Source organism: Culex pipiens, chromosome 1, assembly GCF_016801865.2.
Source record: "Culex pipiens pallens isolate TS chromosome 1, TS_CPP_V2, whole genome shotgun sequence".
NCBI classification, from domain to species: Eukaryota; Metazoa; Arthropoda; class Insecta; order Diptera; family Culicidae; genus Culex; species Culex pipiens.
The window spans coordinates 39,031,148-39,037,348 of record NC_068937.1 but is presented as its reverse complement, the minus strand read 5'-3'; positions in this window follow the sequence as shown (position 1 = coordinate 39,037,348).

Sequence of the window (6,201 nt, the reverse complement as noted above, 5' to 3'; positions counted from 1 at the left end):
CAAAACATTAAAGCGGCTAGGGTAGATATGAATCGAAAATCAAAAATGTTTTGTGATGTCCGATCCACCGATTTGTTAAAGATTGAATGTGTTAAATTTGGAATACTGAATTCTAAGAATACAATCGTGCAAAAACGATTTGATATTGTTACACGGCTTGTCTAATAGTAGTTTATGCAACAAGTTGCAAAAAGAGGATTTTTTCAGCACGAGTCGTACATTTATCCATAGTTATCCATAGTTGGATAAATACCAAGAGTGCTGAAAAAATCAAGTTTTGCAACGAGTTCCATACAACATTTTTTGCAATTCCAAAAAACACACACTGAGTGAAATTTTATGTCAAATTTTCATGTGTTTTGTCAATAAATCGTTTAAATCAAAAAAATGTTGAAAAGTGTTACTTTTCGAAACAAGTGCCGAAATATTTAACTTTTCAGCATCCATTTGAGTGCTGAAAAGTAGAACTTTTCAACATTTATTTTGAAAACTGTTGCTATTCGATTTTGTTATTTTTGGTACAGAAAAGTAGGCTATTTCGTCGTTCAAGAATGACAGGAAAAGTAAATAGTTTCACGACGGAATTGCAAAAAGGTTATTTTTATTAAACTTGAATGAACCTCGCTGAATCACTTTTGAGCTTGTTGAGGGGACTGCTCCGAGTCAGGGAAACTGTTTTTCAAAATCTTCTATCGGTAAAAATTGATTTTATTTCATTTTGATTTTTTACAATATATTTTTTACAATATATATATATATAAATAGGATTTTTCCTGTTTTTCTTTCAAGTTCATCTGGAAACATCATTTTTTCTTTGTGTATATCAAAAATGTTAAAGTGGATTTGGAGCAAATATCGCCCAGAATAAATTTGTAGAATAAACATTACTATTATATCAAATCTCTGAATAGTTACAACAAATTTTAGTGTAGAGAAAGCTGCAAAGTTTTAAAATTCTGTGATGTGGAAAATACAACAATTTCCTACGCAAACAGCATGACCAAACTCTAAAGTTCTCGGTTCGGCTTCACATTTTTGGGATTCTCTACCCTAAATAGTTAAATACACAATTTTTGTTCAGTCATTAGGGTGGCTTTTGTAACTGAAGTTATTTTCTATAAAAAAAAACATTGGAATCGTATTATTTCTACGAAGCCTAATTAGTCTCCTTTCTATTGCAAACTGGAATTGATAATTGGTTAAAACTGTGTCAACCAATGATTTTGGAAATATGTGTTTTTTTTAATTCTCAAAATTGTCATCTTTGAACCGCCCTGACGTGGCAACAACCACCCTAATAACCGAACAAAAAATATGTATAGACCTATTTTGGGTAGAGAAGCCCGGAAATTTGAAGTCGAACCGAGCACTTTAGAGTTTGGGTATGCCGTTTGCGAAGTAAATTGTTGTATTGGAATAAACATTACAGAATTTTAAAAATTTGCAGCATTCTCTACACAAAAACTTGTTGTAACTTTTCAGAGGGTTGATGTAATAATAGGGTAGGGTAGTCATCAATGAGACACTTTTGGTTTTTAAACTTCAACGGTTTTTGTATTTTTTTTCATCAGCATGTTTTAAAGAGCTTTTTGTTGCATTTTCTTTCTTTTAATGTGTTCTAACATTGACCAAAATATGAGATCGATCCGACCTCTACAGCCAGAGTTATTCAACTGTCTCATTGTAGACGCACTTGGCAGTAACAATGAGACAGGTGGGGAACAATGAGACACTCTACGAAAATCAATACTTTTCTAGTAAAACATCATATTTTGTATTGTTCCATTGCAGGTGACTTGCCTTGAACATTCTAAAGCAATTTTGCCAACCTGAAACTTCAAATAACAACAGTTATACTAAAAAGTATTTAAATTTTGTAAAATCCTTATATTTTACCAAATAACTTTATATTTTTGGTTAAATGAAGTTCAAACTAACTAAATATGCCAAAATTCACTTCCAATTTATGTTTTGAAAGATTTCCATAGATTTTGAAAAGTTTAATGAAGAAAAATCAAAGTGTCTCATTGTTACCCATGGGCTGAAATGAGTGGGGAACATTGAGACAGCCCTGGATTCTGGGTATACTTTAAATTTTGGCCAAACCTAATGAAAGGACATTGTAGCCCAACTAATGCCCTGTGAAATGACGAAAGAAATTTGGAGAAATATTAGTTTTTGTGTTAATGGCAGTCTATGAGCGAAAATGTAATTTTTAGTCATAATTTACTTTAACACCCCAGAATCAAACATGTATGAATAACTTTGCAAGGGAGCGTCCATAACCAAAGCCACTATTATGGCAGACGTGTATCTAGTAGACACACCTTTCCCCCAAATATGAGCCTGATTGGTTGAAACTACGTCTTGTGAGAGCCATTTTATCATTGTTCCCCGTGTCTCATTGATGACTACTCCCCCCAGAGCAATTTTTACGAAATCGGTCTTTTTTTAGAATTTTAATTTTTGTATTTTTTAATCCGACTGAAACTTTTTTGGTGCCTTCGGTATGATTTGCAAAAAAAAACTAATTTTATTTTTTCCCCGTTTTTTAAATATGTTAAGGGACATTAAATGCATACTTTTCAGAAATTTTTAGGATGTGCAAAAATCTTTGACCGAATTTTGAATTTTTCAACAAATACTATTTTTAAAATCCAAATTTTGGTCGCATACATTTTTCAACTTTATTTTTCGATAAAAAAATCGAAAAGATCGGAAAATTTCACGAATGTTTCATATTTTAACATTGTGAATCGGACCATTAGTTGCTAAGATATCGACATTAAAAAATGGTGGGTTGTTTGGGTCAGGCTTAGAAAACATCAATTTTCCTGTTTTTAAACCTTTGCATGGCAATATCTCAGCAACTAAGGGTTGTATCAGCAATGTACAAAAGCAAAATATAGGGAATTTCTTAGTTTTTCAACGATATTTTTTTCAATAGTTTAATTTTTTAAAATTAAAAACTGCGACTATTTTCAAAAATGTTACCTATAAATGGCTATAACTTGAAAACGGTGCTCTTTACCAAAATTTCCATCCATTTTCCATCGAAAAATGAAGTTGAAACATTTTTGCGACCAATATTTCAATTTTTTGAAAATAAAAAAATCATAACTCGGTCAAAGATTTTTTGTACAGCCTGGAAGTTTCTGAAAAGTTGGCATTTCATGTCCCCTAAAACATATAAAAAAAGTGTTTTTTTTAAATCATGTTTTAGTGACAAAAAGTCAAATTCACTAAAAATCACTGATTTTTTTAGCGTGTATCATTTTTTTTCAGTGTAGTCCTTATTTATACCTACAACTTTGCCGAAGACACCACATCGATCAAAAAAATCCTTCAAAAGATACAGATTTTTGAATTTTTATACATCAATTTTGTATGGACAGCAGCCAAATTTGTATGAAAAAAATAAATGGACAAACTAATGATGCAAAATTGCTTCTTTGAGCAAAGCTTCAGCCGGATTCAAAAATACAAAAAATAAAATGAAAAAAAGGACCGATTTTGTAGAGAATTGCTCGTAAAAGGAAAAAACTACTCTAACTTGTTTTAATAACATTTTATCATCATTTGCAATTCTTTCATCCTTTTTTTAGAAGTTTACACAGAAAAAAATATGTATATTTACACAGCACGTAATTAGTGTTTCTTATGTAAACTCACTCGATGTAATGTTGAAATATGATGTAAAGAGTAAAAAGTCATGGAAATTACTCAAATGTAAATCTAAATCTAATGTAAATCATAAATCTAATGGAAACGTTGAGCATGGAAACTCAAATCTGATGAATTTCTACCCGTGTTCAGCTTCCTGTAAATTCCTATTCAATGTAAATCATATATCCAATGTATTTCTGCCAAACGTTGACTTCAACACTACCCGAACTAAAAATAGTTATATTTGGTTCTCTTTCTATCGCTCTCATACTTTGCTGGCCCACTGTCTGAGCCTCGACCTGAGCAAGTTGATGCTTTAGCCGGTAGCAGCTGTAACCAGTGTTGCGTTCCTCACACGCTCACGCGCTCGTGAGCGCTCACTGTTCGCTCATTCGTGAGGAGGAGCGCTGCGCGAGCTAGCTCACGTTTGCCCGCGCTCACGTTTGCTCCATGCTCGCGCTCACGCTCATATTTCGCTCACGGAGCGCTCATTTTGGACGTGTCGCTAATCATTTAACGTTTTTGAGAAAGTTTTTTTTAATTCTAGATGGATTTTTTGCGTAAGGTGCAGTAGGGCTTTGCAAATATGACTTTGTGAACAAATTTTATGATATATGAATTGGAATAGCTCATTTTTATCAATCATGTTTTTAAATAAAAGGTTGGATTCGCAAGGGTCAAATAATTTTTTAGACAAACAGTTGAATGTATAAATATTTTAGAATTTAAAGGCCTTATTGTAGTAGAGAGGGGCAGAGGGGTATAGACGCCTAAATAAAAGGGCCTGTAAACCTTAGAAAAACTTACAAAACAATGAATTGATTCAAGAGGATTTATGCTTTGGTAAGTTCGATTCAAGGTTAAATGCTTGGTTGATTAAAATATAACATTAAACTGTTTTATGTACCTAATCAGTGTTTTGACTACATTTCCAGATTGCGGGTCAGAATGTCAAAAGTAACATTTTTTTCCAGGAGTTCTACAAGAGCTCTTCAAGATAGCTACAGCATAGCAGTTTGGACCACGGTAGGATAAAACTCTCTTCAAGTACTCTTCCAAACTCCTGAAGAAGTTTTGAAGAGAATTTTATCCTACCGCGGTCCAAACTGCTATGCTGTAGCTATCTTGAAGAGCTCTTGTAGAACTCCTGGAAAAAATGTTACTTGGGGAGCTACCATTAAAAAAAGTTATTCCGTTTATTAAATCTTTCAGTGATTCAGTGATAAGAAACGGTCAATCATTTCTATAAGGTTAGTCTTTATTTAGCAAACATTTTAGAAAATAGGGTAACATTTTTGAAACAGTTCTATTTTAAATATATGCCTCAAAATTCCTAAGGGTTGAAATAACCCTTTTGACTCAAGTCAAATAAATTGTCAATATTTTTCACCACGAAAAGGTTGGCTCTTCTTCCAACAAGTGGATTTTATTCAACACTTTCGCAACCAAACCTCTGAAAATATTCAATTACAAGTTATATATGATTTTTTGAACATGGATGACTGTAACTGTTTAAAAGATTATTTAAAAATAAATAAAATATACATAAATTGTCAATATTTTTGTACATAACAACAATACAATATGGTCCAATATGGATTTGATTTGTGAACAAACAGTGCATCTCTTCACGCCAATGAATGTTTACATTATGAATTTAGGTATTTGTTCCTTGTTCGAAAAATGTCTAGATTTTAAATAGAACGTAAATTTCGGTTCGCTGATCAAATCCATTTCATTGCCTACTTTTGTTTGTTAGGCCAGTTTCTTGTTTGTTTTTGCTGCCTGTGCTGAGATAGTTCTAGAAACTTCGTTTCAAACAGGCAGATGCTTCAACAGGAAAAAACAACTACCTACTTTGACTCACCAGCTCACGTGAGCGCAAAACGCTCCGGTGAGCGTGAGCGAGCACGAGCTACCTGATCAAAACTCACGCTCCAGCTGGAGCGAGCAAGCCTTCCGTGAGCGCTCGCTCATTCGCAACCCTGGCTGTAACACAGAACATCCTACCCGTCGTCTGTTCGATTCCAGTCCAGCATTATTCCACTTGGCCGTCGACGAGAAAGCGTCCCTACCTGTGAAACAACTTGTTAAAATCAGAATTTCATTTTGCTGCCCGCTTCAATCATTTTAAAATAGAACGTAGGCCACACCCTTTTCCTACTGCAATCCAACTCGAGCTTCTCATTCCCATTGGCCAATCAGAATAAGTTGACTTGAACTAATGTAAATTCCAAAAGTAATGTAAATTCCAAAACTAATGTAAATTTCCAATGAATCTAATGTAAATTTCCAATGAACCTAATGTAAATATACATCATTTATCATGATACCTTTTGGTACATGATAAATAATGTAAATTTACAGGAATATTTTTTTCTGTGTAGAGTTTAGGGAGATGATTATTTTGTGATCTTTCCCAAATATAATTTATAATTCACTTTATTATGTGAAACCTAATTAGTTTTTAAAAATCACTTACTTTACAATTTAAGAGAAAATTTTGTTGAGTAACAAAACTGCTTTTTTTTAGTT